We start from the raw sequence: 16,891 nt of genomic DNA on the forward strand, positions 1-16,891 counted from the left end.
CAAGTACAGGCCAGCTCGTTCAACATCAGTGGGGAGTGAGGCTTTAGAAACCATAATCAAAGAAAAAAAAAATCAACAGGCCGCTGGAGAGGTTTGAGTTAATTAGGGAGAGCCAGAATGGATGTGTAAAAGGCAGATCATGCTTGACTAGTCTAATTGATTTTTTGATGAAGTCACAGAGAAGGTTGATGAAGGGAATACGGTAGATGTCGTCTATATAGAAATCATTTGACAGCGTACCGCATAAAAAGCTGGTTAACAAAATTGAGGCTCGTGGAAAAGGAGTGGCCAATTGGATAAAAAAAATTCTCGGAACAACAGGAAACAGCGAGACGTAGCAAATGATTGTTTTTTCAGACTGGAGGATGGTAGACAGTGAGTGTTCCCCAAGGGTCAGTGTTGGGACCCTTGCTTTTTTTTTTTTTGCTGTATTTAAATGACTTTGATTTTGGAATGCAGAGGAGAATCTCAAAATTTTCTAATGATACCAAACTTGGAGGTGAGGCAAACAGTGCGGATGATATAAACCGCCTGCAACAGGACATAGATAGGCTCGCAGGACTGGACAAAGAGGTGGCAGATGGAGTTTAATACTGACATGTGTGAGGTGATGCGTCTTGGTGTGGTAATATAGAATTAATGGCACAGTTCTAAAGAGTGTGGAGGGACCGAGGGGCCCGGGGGTGCATGTGCATCGATCTTTGAAGATGGCAGGACATAGTGAGTGCCGGGGCGGCACAGTGGCGCAGTGGTTAGCACTGCAGCCTCACAGCTGCAGGGACCCGGGTTCGATTCTGGGTACTGCCTGTGTGGAGTTTGCAAGTTCTCCCTGTGTCTGCGTGGGTTTTCTCCGGGTGCTCCGGTTTCCTCCCACAAGCCAAAAGACTTGCAGGTTGGTAGGTAAATTGGCCATTATAAATTGTCACTAGTATAGGTAGGTGGTAGGGTAATATAGGGACAGGTGGGGATGTTTGGTAGGAATATGGGATTAGTGTAGGATTAGTATAAATGGGTGGTTGATGGTCGGCACAGACTCGGTGGGCCGAAGGGCCTGTTTCAGTGCTGTATCTCTAATCTAATCTAATAATCTAATCTAATTAACAAACCATATGGGATTAAAACAGAAAATGCTGCAAATACTCAGCAGGTCTAACGGCATCTGTGCAGAGAGAAACACGAGAGTAAGACCAAAACATGCAATGAAAAAGGAAACAGAGTGAGGAATGGAGATTCCAGTCTGAAATTGTTGCACTCAGTGCTGAGTCTAGAAGGCTGTAAAGTGCCTAATCGGAAGATGAGGTCCTGTTCCTGGAGATGGCAGAAATGGCGGAGGGGGATCCGTTGAGTACGGAGGCTGGTGGGGTGGAGAGCGAGGACAAGGGAAACCCTATCGTGACTCTGGGAGGGAGGGGAAGGGGTTGAGAGCGGGAAATGGGTCGGGCACAGTCGAGGGCCATGTCAACCACAGTGGGGGAAGGGGGGAGTCTTCGGTTGAGGGAAGTGGAAGACATAGCAGAAGCGCTATTGTGCAATGCTGCATCATCAGAACAGATGCCACAGAGACAGAGAAAGTGGGGGAATGGGATGGAGTCCTTACAGGAAACAGGGTGTGAGGAAGCGTAGGCGAGGTAGCTGTCATAGTGAATATTTATTGAGAGCCTCTCACCAGGAAATTATGGCCAGTTGGCTCAACATCTGTCATAAGGAAAATGCTGGAATCCATTATTAAGGAGGTAATAGCAGGACATTTAGAAAATCTCAATGTAATCAGGCAGCCAACATGGTTTTGTGAATGGGAAATCGTGTTTGACTAATTTATTGGAGTTCTTTGAGGAAGTAACAAGCAAGGTGGATAAAGGGGGAACCTGAGATGTGGTGTACTTGGATTTCCAAAAGGCATTTGATAAGGTGCCACATCAAAGGTTACTACACAAAATAAGAGCACAACACGTATGGGGTAACATATTGGCATGGATAAAGGATTGGATAGCTAACAGGAAGCAGAGTATAGGGATCAATGGATCATTTTCAGGTTGGCAAGCTGTAACCAGTGGAGAGCCAGAGGGATCAGTGCTGGGGCCTCAACTATTTACAATCTGTATCAATGACTTAGATGAAGGGACAGAATATGGTTGCTAAATTTGCTGATGACACAAAGATAGGTGGGAGAGTAAGTTGTCAAGAGGAGGTAAAGGGCCCCACCCCCGCTTTACATGCTTAAAATCTTTTACATATCTTATATCTGCCAGTTCTGAAGAAGGGGCACTGACCTGAAACATTAACTCTGCTTCTCTCTCCACAGATGCTGCCAGACCTGCCGAGTATTTCCAGCGTTTCTCATTTTTATTTCAAATTTCCAGCATCCGCAGGATTTTGCTTTTATTTTTGTAAAGGGATTATAGTTGGGTTAAGTGAGTGGGCAAAAATTTGGCAGATGGAGCATAATGTGGGAAAGTGTGAACTCGTTCATTTTGGCAGGAAGAATAAAAAAGCATTATATTATTTAAATGGTGAGAGACTGTCGAACTCTGATGTAGAGAGGGATCTGGGTGTCCTGGTACATGAATCACAAAAAGTTGGGATGCAGGTACAGCAAATAATTTAGGAAGGCAAATGAAACGTTGGTATTTTTTGCAAGGGGAATGGAATTTAAAATAGGGAAGTTTTGCGACAGTTGTACAGGGTATTGGTGAGACGACATCTAGAGCACTGTGTACAGTTTGAGTCTCCTGATTTAAGAAAGGATATAATTGGAGTAGAAGCAGTTCAGACCAGGTTCACCCGACTGATTCCAGGGATGAGCGAGTTATCTTATGAGGAAAGGTCGATCAGGTTGGGCCAGGGAAAAGAAACTCGCAGGGGGCTACGGGGAGTGAGCCGTAAAGCAGGGCGAGGACGGCGCTGCCATTGGCCGTCATGGTGTCTGTGGGATTGCTCCTCAGTTCACCGTCCATCGCTGTGTTCAGGAGGTTCCCCCCAGTCTCTCTTCTCTTTACGCGGAGACAAGCAGGAGGAGCAGACACGTGGGCTTGGCCAGGGTAGCGGGCGTCGAAGTGGTGCCGGGAGCCGTTGGCTGCGCACACGTGACTCTGCGGGCGGAACATCTCCGACCACACAAGGGTTTGGCTTCCCACAAGTGCAGTGGGCGTGCGAGGGCCGTGTCAGCGAGGGCCCTCTCTCCGAGCAGCCACCATATACCAGCATCCTGCGGCCGACTGCCTTTCCCACAATTTTTCTGCCACCCACGGCGACTCGGGCGACTCACTTGACACAGAACTATTGAATCCCCTACCCCCAACTCGACAAAAAAAAACAGGACAGCACTCCGAAAACGACAGGTACACTGTGCTCAGAAATAGTGCGGAAGAAACAATAAACTTCCTCAAACAACAACATCCACAATAATTTATATTTATATAGCACCTTTAACATAATACAATGTCCCAAGGTGCTTCACAGGAGTGTAATATAGCAAAATTTGACATCAAGCCGCAGGACAAGGCGACCAAAAGCTCGGTCAAAGAGGTTCGTTTTAGGGAGTGTCTTAAAGGAGAGAGAGGCGGAGAGGTTTACGGAGGGAATTCCAGAGCTCGGGGCCCCCAGGCAGCTGAAGGCACGGTCCCCAATGGTGGAGCGATGGGAATCGGGGGATGGTCAAGAGGCCGGAATTGGAGGAGTGCAGAGATCTCGGAGGGTTGTAGGGGCAGGAGGAGGTTGCAGAGATAGGGAGGGTTGTAGGGGCAGGAGGAGGTTACAGAGAAAGGGAAGAGTGTAGGGACTGGAGGGAGGTTACAGAGATAGGCAGGGTTGTAGGGGCTGGAGGAGGTTACAGAGATAGGGAGGGTTGTAGGGGCAGGAGGAGGTTACAGAGAAAGGGAAGAGTGTAGGGACTGGAGGGAGGTTACAGAGATAGGCAGGGTTGTAGGGGCTGGAGGGGGGTTACAGAGATAGGGAGGGTTGTAGGGGCTGGAGGAGGTTACAGAGATAGGGAGGGTTGTAGGGACTGGAGGAGGTTACAGAGATAGGAGGGTTGTAGGGACTGGAGGAGGTTACAGAGATAGGGAGGGTTGTCGGGGCTGGAGGAGGTTACAGAGATAGGGAGGGTTGTAGGGGCTGGAGGAGGTTACAGAGATAGGGAGGGTTGTAGGAGCTGGAGGAGGTTACAGAGATCGGGAGGGTTGTAGGGGCTGGAGGAGGTTACAGAGATAGGGAGGGTTGTAGGAGCTGGAGGAGGTTACAGAGATCGGGAGGGTTGTAGGGACTGGAGGAGGTAACAGAGATATGGAGGGTTGTAGGGACTGGAGGAGGTTACAGAGGTAGGGAGGGTTGTAGGGACTGGAGGAGGTTACAGAGATAGGGAGGGTTGTAGGGACTGGAGGAGGTTACAGAGATAGGGAGGGTTGTAGGGCCTGGAGGAGGTTACAGAGATAGGGAGTGGAGAGTGAGGGGCCATGGAGGGATTTGAAAACGAGGATGAGAATTTTAAAATTGAGGTGTTACCGGACCGGGAGCCGGTGTCGGTCAGCGAGCACAGGGGGGTGACGGGTGAACGGGACTCAGTGAGAGTTAGGACACGGGGCGGGGGTCAGCGGCAGTTTTTGGATGAGCTGAAGTTTACGGAGGGTGGAATGTGGGGAGAGCGTCGGGAATGGTCGAGTCCAGAGGGGGAACGAAGGCAACGGGTGAGGGTTTCAGCGGCCGATGAGCCGAGACGGGGGGCAGAGTGGAAATGGACTAGAACTGTGCACAGTGCTACAAGTGTGTGGGGGTTGAGTGGGGAGAGGAGAGGAAGGGACGGGGGGGGGGGAGAATGGGTCTGGGGAGAGTGGGAAGAGAGGGGGCTGATTCCTGGGATGAAGAGGGTTGTCTGAATGAGGAAAGGTTGAGCAGGTTGGGTCAAGACCAACTGGTGCTTAGACGAATGAGGGGTGATCTTATTGAAGCATATAAGATTCCGAGGGGTCTTGACAGGGTGGATAGTGAGAGGATGTTTCCCCTCCCGGGGGGAGTCTAGAACGAGGGGGCACAGTCTCAGAAGCTGAGGCAGGGGCAGAGTTGGGTGACGTTACGAAGGTGGAAATGGACGGGCTTGGTGATGGAGCTGTGCGAGGGTCAGAAGCCCATCTCGAAGGGTCTGCTTCGGCCTGTGACTCCGCACAGTTCCGGAACTGTATTCCCAAAGCTTTCAGGGTTCCACAGGATGCGGATCCACAGGACGTTTCATAGCTGTGGAGGTCCATTACTATCCCACGATGCTCTCAATGTCACCGCAGCGAAGAGATACGTCACGCAGTCCCGACACCAGCGAAACATTAAGGACAAAGCGAGATTCTGGGACCACAGCAGGAAGCCAGAGGAGTGGGCACACTCAGCGGGCGGCACCTTCGCCTCTGAGGCAAAAGGTCAAGGGTTCAACTCCCAGTCCAGGAATTGAGCACAAAAATCAAGACTGACATTCCCAATGCAGTACTGAGGCAGAGCCGCACTGTCAGAGGGTCAGTACTGAGGGAGTGCCACACTGGCAGAGGGTCAGTACTGAGGGAGTGCCGCACTGTCAGAGGGTCAGTACTGAGGGAGTGCCGCACTGTCAGAGGGTCAGTACTGAGGGAGTGCCGCACTGTCAGAGGGTCAGTACTGAGGGAGTGCCGCACTGTCAGAGGGTCAGTACTGAGGGAGTGCCGCACTGGCAGAGGGTCAGTACTGAGGGAGCGCCGCACCAGCAGAGGGTCAGTACTGAGGGAGTGCCGCACTGGCAGAGGGTCAGTACTGAGAGAGCACCGCACTGTCGGAGGGTCAGTACTGAGGGAGCACCGCAATGTCGGAGGGTCAGTACTGAGGGAGTGCCGCACTGGCAGAGGGTCAGTACTGAGAGAGCACCGCACTGTCGGAGGGTCAGTACGGAGGGAGCACCGCAATGTCGGAGGGTCAGTACTGAGGCAGAGCCGCACTGTCGGAGGGTCAGTACTGAGGCAGAGCCGCACTGTCGGAGGGTCAGTACTGAGGGAGTGCCGCACTGTCGGAGGGTCAGTACTGAGGGAGTGCCGCACTGTCGGAGGGTCAGTACTGAGGGAGTGCCTCACTGTCGGAGGGTCAGTACTGAGGGAGCACCGCACTGTCAGAGGGTCAGGACTGAGGGGTCGCCGCTCTGTCGGAGAGTCAATACTGAGGGAGTGCCGCACTGTCGGAGGGAAAGTACTGAGGGAGTGCCGCACTGTCGGAGGGTCAGTACTGAGGGAGCGCCGCACTGTCGGAGAGTCAGTACTGAGGGAGCGCCGCACTGGCAGAGGGTCAGTACTGAGAGAGCACCGCACTGTCGGAGGGTCAGTACTGAGGGAGCACCGCAATGTTGGAGGGTCAGTACTGAGGGAGTGCCGCACTGGCAGAGGGTCAGTACTGAGAGAGCACCGCACTGTCGGAGGGTCAGTACTGAGGGAGCACCGCAATGTCGGAGGGTCAGTACTGAGGCAGAGCCGCACTGTCGGAGGGTCAGTACTGAGGCAGAGCCGCACTGTCGGAGGGTCAGTACTGAGGGAGTGCCGCACTGTCGGAGGGTCAGTACTGAGGGAGTGCCGCACTGTCGGAGGGTCAGTACTGAGGGAGTGCCTCACTGTCGGAGGGTCAGTACTGAGGGAGTGCCTCACTGTCGGAGGGTCAGTACTGAGGGAGTGCCGCTCTGTCGGAGAGTCAATACTGAGGGAGTGCCGCACTGTCGGAGGGAAAGTACTGAGGGAGTGCCGCACTGTCGGAGGGTCAGTACTGAGGGAGCGCCGCACTGTCGGAGAGTCAGTACTGAGGGAGCGCCGCACTGTTGGAGGGTCAGTACTGAGGGAGTGCCGCACTGTCAGAGGGTCAGTACTGAGGGAGTGCCGCACTGTCAGAGGGTCAGGACTGAGGGAGTGCCGCACTGTCAGAGGGTCAGCACTGAGGGAGTGCCGCACTGTCAGAGGGTCAGCACTGAGGGAGTGCCGCACTGTCAGAGGGTCAGCACTGAGGGAGTGCCGCACTGTCAGAGGGTCAGTACTGAGGGAGCGCCGCACCAGCAGAGGGTCAGTACTGAGGGAGCGCCGCACCAGCAGAGGGTCAGTACTGAGGGAGTGCCGCACTGGCAGAGGGTCAGTACTGAGAGAGCACCGCACTGTCGGAGGGTCAGTACTGAGGGAGCACCGCAATGTTGGAGGGTCAGTACTGAAGGAGTGCCGCACTGGCAGAGGGTCAGTACTGAGAGAGCACCGCACTGTCGGAGGGTCAGTACTGAGGGAGCACCGCAATGTCGGAGGGTCAGTACTGAGGCAGAGCCGCACTGTCGGAGGGTCAGTACTGAGGCAGAGCCGCACTGTCGGAGGGTCAGTACTAAGGGAGTGCCGCACTGTCAGAGGGTCAGTACTGAGGGAGCACCGCACTGTCAGAGGGACAGTAACGAGGGAGCGCCGCACTGTCGGAGGGTCAGTACTGAGGGAGCGCCGCACTGTCGGAGGGTCAGTACTGAGGGAGTGCTGCACTGTCGGAGGGTCAGTACTGAGGGAGTGCCTCACTGTCGGAGGGTCAGTACTGAGGGAGCACCGCACTGTCAGAGGGTCAGTACTGAGGGGTCGCCGCTCTGTCGGAGAGTCAATACTGAGGGAGTGCCGCACTGTCGGAAGGAAAGTACTGAGGGAGTGCCGCACTGTCGGAGGGTCAGTACTGAGGGAGCGCCGCACTGTTGGAGGGTCAGTACTGCGGGAGTGCCGCACTGTCAGAGGGTCAGTACTGAGGCAGAGGCGTACTGTCAGAGGGTCAGTACTGAGGGAGTGCCGCACTGGCAGAGGGTCAGTACTGAGGGAGCGCCGCACTGGCAGAGGGTCAGTACTGAGGGAGCACCGCACTGTCAGAGGGTCAGTACTGAGGGAGCACCGCACTGTCAGAGGGTCAGTACTGAGGCAGAGCCGCACTGTCGGAGGGTCAGTACTGAGGCAGAGCCGCACTGTCGGAGGCTCAGTACTGAGGCAGAGCCGCACTGTCGGAGGGTCAGTACTGAGGGAGTGCCGCACTGGCGGAGGGTCAGTACTGAGGGAGCACCGCACTGTCGGAGGGTCAGTACTGAGGGAGCACCGCAATGTCGGAGGGTCAGTACTGAGGCAAAGCCGCACTGTCGGAGGGTCAGTACTGAGGCAGAGCCGCACTGTCGGAGGGTCAGCACTGAGGGAGTGCCGCACTGTCAGAGGGACAGTAACGAGGGAGCGCCGCACTGTCGGAGGGTCAGTACTGAGGGAGCGCCGCACTGTCGGAGGGTCAGTACTGAGGGAGTGCCGCACTGTCGGAGGGTCAGGACTGAGGGAGTGCTTCACTGTCGGAGGGTCAGTACTGAGGGAGCACCGCACTGTCAGAGGGTCAGTACTGAGGGGTCGCCGCTCTGTCGGAGAATCAATACTGAGGGAGTGCCGCACTGTCGGAAGGAAAGTACTGAGGGAGTGCCGCACTGTCGGAGGGTCAGTACTGAGGGAGCGCCGCACTGTCGGAGAGTCAGTACTGAGGGAGCGCCGCACTGTCGGAGGGTCAGTACTGAGGGAGTGCCGCACTGTCGGAGGGTCAGTACTGAGGGAGTGCCGCACTGTCAGAGGGTCAGGACTGAGAGAGTACCGCACTGTCAGAGGGTCAGCACTGAGGGAGTGCCGCACTGTCGCAGGGTCAGTAATGAGGGAGTGCCGCACAGTCAGAGGGACAGTACTGAGGGAGTGCCGCACAGTCAGAGGGTCAGTACTGAGGCAGAGGCGTACTGTCAGAGGGTCAGTACTGAGGGAGTGCCGCACTGGCAGAGGGTCAGTACTGAGGGAGCACCGCACTGTCGGAGGGTCAGTACTGAGGGAGCACCGTCATGTCGGAGGGTCAGTACTGAGGCAGAGCCGCACTGTCGGAGGGTCAGTACTGAGGCAGAGCCGCACTGTCGGAGGGTCAGTACTGAGGCAGAGCCGCACTGTCGGAGGGTCAGTACTGAGGGAGTGCCGCACTGGCAGAGGGTCAGTACTGAGGGAGCGCCGCACTGTCGGAGGGTCAGTACTGAGGGAGCACCGCAATGTCGGAGGGTCAGTACTGAGGCAGCGCCGCACTGTCGGAGGGTCAGTACTGAGGCAGAGCCGCACTGTCGGAGGGTCAGTACTGAGGGAGTGCCGCACTGTCGGAGGGTCAGTACTGAGGGAGTGCCGCACTGGCAGAGGGTCAGTACAGAGGGAGCACCGCACTGTCGGAGGGTCAGTACTGAGGGAGCACCGCAATGTCGGAGGGTCAGTACTGAGGCAGAGCCGCACAGTCGGAGGGTCAGTACTGAGGCAGAGCCGCGCTGTCAGAGGGTCAGTACTGAGGGAGTGCCGCACTGTCAGGGGATCAGTACTGAGGCAAAGCCGCACTGTCGGAGGGTCAGTACTGAGGGAGTGCCACACTGTCGGAGGGTCAGTACTGAGGGAGTGCCACACTGTCCGAGGGTCAGTACTGAGGGAGTGCCACACTGTCAGAGGGTCAGTACTGAGGGAGTGCCACACTGTCAGAGGCTCAGTAATGAGGGAGCGCCGCACTGTCAGAGGGTCAGTACTGAGGGAGTGCCGCACTGTCAGAGGGTCAGTACTGAGGGAGCGCCGCACTGGCAGAGGGTCAGTACTGAGGGAGCACCGCACTGTCGGAGGGTCAGTACTGAGGGAGCGCCGCAATGTCGGAGGGTCAGTACTGAGGGAGCGCCGCACTGTCAGAGGGTCAGTAATGAGGGAATACCGCACTGTCAGAGGGACAGTCATGAGGGAGTGCCGCACTGTCAGAGGGTCAGTACAGAGGGGGCACCGCACTGTCAGAGGGTCAGTACTGAGGGAGCACCGCACTGTCAGAGGGTCAGACCTGAGGGAGCACCGCACTGTCAGAGGGTCAGACCTGAGGGAGCACCGCAATGTCGGAGGGTCAGTACTGAGGGAGCACCGCACTGTCGGAGGGTCAGCACTGGGGGGGCACCGCACTGTCGCAGGGTCAGTAATGAGGGAGTGCCGCACTGGCAGAGGGTCAGTACTGAGGGAGCACCGCACTGTCAGAGGGTCAGACCTGAGGGAGCACCGCAATGTCGGAGGGTCAGTACTGAGGGAGCACCGCACTGTCGGAGGGTCAGTACTGGGGGAGCACCTCACTGTCGCAGGGTCAGTAATGAGGAAGTGCCGCACTGGCAGAGGGTCAGTACTGAGGCAGAGCCGTACTGTCAGAGGGTCAGTACTGAGGGAGTGCCGCACTGGCAGAGGGTCAGTACTGAGGGAGCACCGCACAGTCGGAGGGTCAGTACTGAGGGAGCACCGCAATGTCGGAGGGTCAGTACTGAGGCAGAGCGGCACTGTCGGAGGGTTAGTACTGAGGCAGAGCCGCACTGTCGGAGGGTCAGTACTGAGGGAGTGCCACACTGTCAGAGGGACAGTAACGAGGGAGCGCCGCACTGTCGGAAGGTCAGTACTGAGGGAGCGACGCACTGTCGGAGGGTCAGTACTGAGGGAGTGCCGCACTGACGGAGGGTCAGTACTGAGGGAGTGCCTCACTGTCGGAGGGTCAGTACTGAGGGAGCACCGCACTGTCCGAGGGTCAGTACTGAGGGGTCGCCGCTCTGTCGGAGAGTCAAAACTGAGGGAGTGCCGCACTGTCGGAGGGAAAGTACTGAGGGAGTGCCGCACTGTCGGAGGGAAAGTACTGAGGGCGCGCCGCACTGTCGAGAGTCAGTACCGAGGGAGCGCCGCACTGTCGGAGGGTCAGTACTGAGGGAGTGCCGCAGTCAGAGGGTCAGTAATGAGGGAGCGCCGCACTGTCAGAGGGTCAGCACTGAGGGAGTGCCGCACTGTCAGAGGGTCAGTACTGAGGGAGCGCCGCAATGGCAGAGGGTCAGTAATGAGGGAGTGCCGCACTGTCAGAGGGTCAGTACTGAGGGAGCACCGCACTGTCGGAGGGTCAGTACTGAGGGAGCACCGCAATGTCGGAGGGTCAGTACTGAGGCAGCGCCGCACTGTCGGAGGGTCAGTACTGAGGCAGAGCCGCACAGTCGGAGGGTCAGTACTGAGGGAGCGCCGCACTATCAGAGGGTCAGTACTGAGGCAGAGCCGCACAGTCGGAGGGTCAGTACTGAGGCAGAGCCGCGCTGTCAGAGGGTCAGTACTGAGGGAGTGCCGCACTGTCAGAGGGTCAGTACTGAGGCAAAGCCGCAGTGTCGGAGGGTCAGTACTGAGGGAGTGCCACACTGTCCGAGGGTCAGTACTGAGGGAGTGCCACACTGTCAGAGGGTCAGTACTGAGGGAGTGCCGCACTGTCAGAGGGTCAGTACTGAGGGAGCGTCACACTGTCAGCGGGTCAGTACTGAGGGAGCGCCGCACTGTCAGAGGGTCAGCACTGAGGGAGTGCCGCACTGTCAGAGGGTCAGTACTGAGGGAGTGCCGCACTGTCAGAGGGTCAGTACTGAGGGAGCGCCGCACTGGCAGAGGGTCAGTACTGAGGGAGCACCGCACTGTCGGAGGGTCAGTACTGAGGGAGCACCGCAATGTCGGAGGGTCAGTACTGAAGGAGCGCCGCACTGTCAGAGGGTCAGTAATGAGGGAATACCGCACTGTCAGAGGGACAGTCATGAGGGAGTGCCGCACTGTCAGAGGGTCAGTACAGAGGGGGCACCGCACTGTCAGAGGGTCAGTACTGAGGGAGCACCGCACTGTCAGAGGGTCAGACCTGAGGGAGCACCGCACTGTCAGAGGGTCAGACCTGAGGGAGCACCGCAATGTCGGAGGGTCAGTACTGAGGGAGCACCGCACTGTCGGCGGGTCAGCACTGGGGGTGCACCGCACTGTCGCAGGGTCAGTAATGAGGGAGTGCCGCACTGGCAGAGGGTCAGTACTGAGGGAGCACCGCACTGTCGGAGGGTCTGTACTGAGGCAGAGCCGTACTGTCAGAGGGTCAGTACTGAGGGAGTGCCGCACTGTCAGAGGGTCAGTACTGAGAGAGTGCCGCACTGTCAGAGGGTCAGCACTGAGGGAGTGCCGCACTGTCGCAGGGTCAGTAATGAGGGAGTGCCGCACAGTCAGAGGGACAGTACTGAGGGAGTGCCGCACAGTCAGAGGGTCAGTACTGAGGCAGAGGCGTACTGTCAGAGCGTCAGTACTGAGGGAGTGCCGCACTGGCAGAGGGTCAGTACTGAGGGAGCACCGCACTGTCGGAGGGTCAGTACTGAGGGAGCACCGCAATGTCGGAGGGTCAGTACTGAGGCAGAGCCGCACTGTCGGAGGGTCAGTACTGAGGCAGAGCCGCACTGTCGGAGGGTCAGTACTGAGGGAGTGCCGCACTGGCAGAGGGTCAGTACTGAGGGAGCACCGCACTGTCGGAGGGTCAGTACTGAGGGAGCACCGCAATGTCGGAGGGTCAGTACTGAGGCAGCGCCGCACTGTCGGAGGGTCAGTACTGAGGCAGAGCCGCACTGTCAGAGGGTCAGTACTGAGGGAGTGCCGCACTGTCGGAGGGTCAGTACTGAGGGAGTGCCGCACTGTCGGAGGGTCAGTACTGAGGGAGTGCCGCACTGTCGGAGGGTCAGTACTGAGGGAGCGCCGCACTGGCAGAGGGTCAGTACTGAGGGAGCACCGCAATGTCGGAGGGTCAGTACTGAGGCAGAGCCGCACAGTCGGAGGGTCAGTACTGAGGCAGAGCCGCGCTGTCAGAGGGTCAGTACTGAGGGAGTGCCGCACTGTCAGAGGGTCAGTACTGAGGCAGAGCCGCACTGTCGGAGGGTCAGTACTGAGGGAGTGCCACACTGTCAGAGGGTCAGTACTGAGGGAGTGCCACACTGTCAGAGGGTCAGTACTGAGGGAGTGTCACACTGTCAGAGGGTCAGTAATGAGGGAGCGCCGCACTGTCAGAGGGTCAGTACTGAGGGAGTGCCGCACTGTCAGAGGGTCAGTACTGAGGGAGCGCCGCACTGGCAGAGGGTCAGTACTGAGGGAGCACCGCACTGTCGGAGGGTCAGTACTGAGGGAGCACCGCAATGTCGGAGGGTCAGTACTGAGGGAGCGCCGCACTGTCAGAGGGTCAGTAATGAGGGAATACCGCACTGTCAGAGGGACAGTCATGAGGGAGTGCCGCACTGTCAGAGGGTCAGTACAGAGGGGGCACCGCACTGTCAGAGGGTCAGTACTGAGGGAGCAACGCACTGTCAGAGGGTCAGACCTGAGGGAGAACCGCACTGTCAGAGGGTCAGACCTGAGGGAGCACCGCAATGTCGGATGGTCAGTACTGAGGGAGCACCGCACTGTCGGAGGGTCAGCACTGGGGGAGCACCGCACTGTCGCAGGGTCAGTAATGAGGGAGTGCCGCACTGGCAGAGGGTCAGTACTGAGGGAGCACCGCACTGTCAGAGGGTCAGACCTGAGGGAGCACCGCAATGTCGGAGGGTCAGTACTGAGGGAGCACCGCACTGTCGGAGGGTCAGCACTGGGGGAGCACCGCACTGTCGCAGGGTCAGTAATGAGGGACTGCCGCACTGGCAGAGGGTCAGTACTGAGGGAGCACCGCACTGTCGGAGGGTCAGTACTGAGGCAGAGCCGTACTGTCAGAGGGTCAGACCTGAGGGAGCACCGCAATGTCGGAGGGTCAGTACTGAGGGAGCACCGCACTGTCGGAGGGTCAGTACTGAGGCAGAGCCGCACTGTCAGAGGGTCAGACCTGAGGGAGCACCGCAATGTCGGAGGGTCAGTACTGAGGGAGCACCGCGCTGTCAGAGGGTCAGTACTGAGGGAGTGCCGCACTGTCAGAGGGTCAGTACTGAGGCAAAGCCGCAGTGTCGGAGGGTCAGTACTGAGGGAGTGCCACACTGTCCGAGGGTCAGTACTGAGGGAGTGCCACACTGTCAGAGGGTCAGTACTGAGGGAGTGCCGCACAGTCAGAGGGTCAGTAATGAGGGAGCGCCGCACTGTCAGAGGGTCAGTACTGAGGGAGTGCCGCACTGTCAGAGGGTCAGTACTGAGGGGGCGCCGCACTGGCAGAGGGTCAGTACTGAGGGAGCACCGCACTGTCGCAGGGTCAGTAATGAGGGAGTGCCGCACTGGCAGAGGGTCAGTACTGAGGGAGTACCGCACTGTCGGAGGGACAGTCATGAGGGAGTGCCGCACTGTCGGAGGGTCAGTACAGAGGGGGCACCGCACTGTCAGAGGGTCAGTGCTGGGGGGGCACCGCACTGTCGCAGGGTCAGTAATGAGGGAGTGCCGCACTGGCAGAGGGTCAGTACTGAGGGAGCACCGCACTGTCAGAGGGTCAGACCTGAGGGAGCACCGCAATGTCGGAGGGTCAGTACTGAGGGAGCACCGCACTGTCGGAGGGTCAGTACTGGGGGAGCACCTCACTGTCGCAGGGTCAGTAATGAGGAAGTGCCGCACTGGCAGAGGGTCAGTACTGAGGCAGAGCCGTACTGTCAGAGGGTCAGTACTGAGGGAGTGCCGCACTGGCAGAGGGTCAGTACTGAGGGAGCACCGCACAGTCGGAGGGTCAGTACTGAGGGAGCACCGCAATGTCGGAGGGTCAGTACTGAGGCAGAGCGGCACTGTCGGAGGGTCAGTACTGAGGCAGAGCCGCACTGTCGGAGGGTCAGTACTGAGGGAGTGCCACACTGTCAGAGGGACAGTAACGAGGGAGCGCCGCACTGTCGGAAGGTCAGTACTGAGGGAGCGACGCACTGTCGGAGGGTCAGTACTGAGGGAGTGCCGCACTGACGGAGGGTCAGTACTGAGGGAGTGCCTCACTGTCGGAGGGTCAGTACTGAGGGAGCACCGCACTGTCCGAGGGTCAGTACTGAGGGCGCGCCGCACTGTCGAGAGTCAGTACCGAGGGAGCGCCGCACTGTCGGAGGGTCAGTACTGAGGGAGTGCCGCACTGTCAGAGGGTCAGTACTGAGGGAGTGCCGCAGTCAGAGGGTCAGTAATGAGGGAGCGCCGCACTGTCAGAGGGTCAGCACTGAGGGAGTGCCGCACTGTCAGAGGGTCAGTACTGAGGGAGCGCCGCAATGGCAGAGGGTCAGTAATGAGGGAGTGCCGCACTGTCAGAGGGTCAGTAATGAGGGAGCACCGCACTGTCGGAGGGTCAGTACTGAGGGAGCACCGCAATGTCGGAGGGTCAGTACTGAGGCAGCGCCGCACTGTCGGAGGGTCAGTACTGAGGCAGAGCCGCACAGTCGGAGGGTCAGTACTGAGGGAGCGCCGCGCTGTCAGAGGGTCAGTACTGAGGGAGTGCCGCACTATCAGAGGGTTAGTACTGAGGCAGAGCCGCACAGTCGGAGGGTCAGTACTGAGGCAGAGCCGCGCTGTCAGAGGGTCAGTACTGAGGGAGTGCCGCACTGTCAGAGGGTCAGTACTGAGGCAAAGCCGCAGTGTCGGAGGGTCAGTACTGAGGGAGTGCCACACTGTCCGAGGGTCAGTACTGAGGGAGTGCCACACTGTCAGAGGGTCAGTACTGAGGGAGTGCCGCACTGTCAGAGGGTCAGTACTGAGGGAGCGTCACACTGTCAGCGGGTCAGTACTGAGGGAGCGCCGCACTGTCAGAGGGTCAGTACTGAGGGAGTGCCGCACTGTCAGAGGGTCAGTACTGAGGGAGTGCCGCACTGTCAGAGGGTCAGTACTGAGGGAGCGCCGCACTGGCAGAGGGTCAGTACTGAGGGAGCACCGCACTGGCAGAGGGTCAGTACTGAGGGAGCACCGCAATGTCGGAGGGTCAGTACTGAAGGAGCGCCGCACTGTCAGAGGGTCAGTAATGAGGGAATACCGCACTGTCAGAGGGACAGTCATGAGGGAGTGCCGCACTGTCAGAGGGTCAGTACAGAGGGGGCACCGCACTGTCAGAGGGTCAGTACTGAGGGAGCACCGCACTGTCAGAGGGTCAGACCTGAGGGAGCACCGCACTGTCAGAGGGTCAGACCTGAGGGAGCACCGCAATGTCGGAGGGTCAGTACTGAGGGAGCACCGCACTGTCGGCGGGTCAGCACTGGGGGTGCACCGCACTGTCGCAGGGTCAGTAATGAGGGAGTGCCGCACTGGCAGAGGGTCAGTACTGAGGGAGCACCGCACTGTCGGAGGGTCTGTACTGAGGCAGAGCCGTACTGTCAGAGGGTCAGCACTGAGGGAGTGCCGCACTGTCGCAGGGTCAGTAATGAGGGAGTGCCGCACAGTCAGAGGGACAGTACTGAGGGAGTGCCGCACAGTCAGAGGGTCAGTACTGAGGCAGAGGCGTACTGTCAGAGCGTCAGTACTGAGGGAGTGCCGCACTGGCAGAGGGTCAGTACTGAGGGAGCACCGCACTGTCGGAGGGTCAGTACTGAGGGAGCACCGCAATGTCGGAGGGTCAGTACTGAGGCAGAGCCGCACTGTCGGAGGGTCAGTACTGAGGCAGAGCCGCACTGTCGGAGGGTCAGTACTGAGGGAGTGCCGCACTGGCAGAGGGTCAGTACTGAGGGGGCACCGCACTGTCGGAGGGTCAGTACTGGGGGGGCACCGCACTGTCGCAGGGTCAGTAATGAGGGAGTGCCGCAATGGCAGAGGGTCAGTACTGAGGGAGCACCGCACTGTCAGAGGGTCAGACCTGAGGGAGCACCGCAATGTCGGAGGGTCAGTACTGAGGGAGCACCGCACTGTCGGAGGGTCAGTACTGGGGGAGCACCTCACTGTCGCAGGGTCAGTAATGAGGAAGTGCCGCACTGGCAGAGGGTCAGTACTGAGGCAGAGCCGTACTGTCAGAGGGTCAGTACTGAGGGAGTGCCGCACTGGCAGAGGGTCAGTACTGAGGGAGCACCGCACAATCGGAGGGTCAGTACTGAGGGAGCACCGCAATGTCGGAGGGTCAGTACTGAGGCAGAGCCGCACTGTCGGAGGGTCAGGACTGAGGCAGA

The sequence above is a fragment of the Heterodontus francisci genome, unplaced genomic scaffold (genome assembly GCF_036365525.1).
Source record: "Heterodontus francisci isolate sHetFra1 unplaced genomic scaffold, sHetFra1.hap1 HAP1_SCAFFOLD_645, whole genome shotgun sequence".
Taxonomy (NCBI): domain Eukaryota; kingdom Metazoa; phylum Chordata; class Chondrichthyes; order Heterodontiformes; family Heterodontidae; genus Heterodontus; species Heterodontus francisci.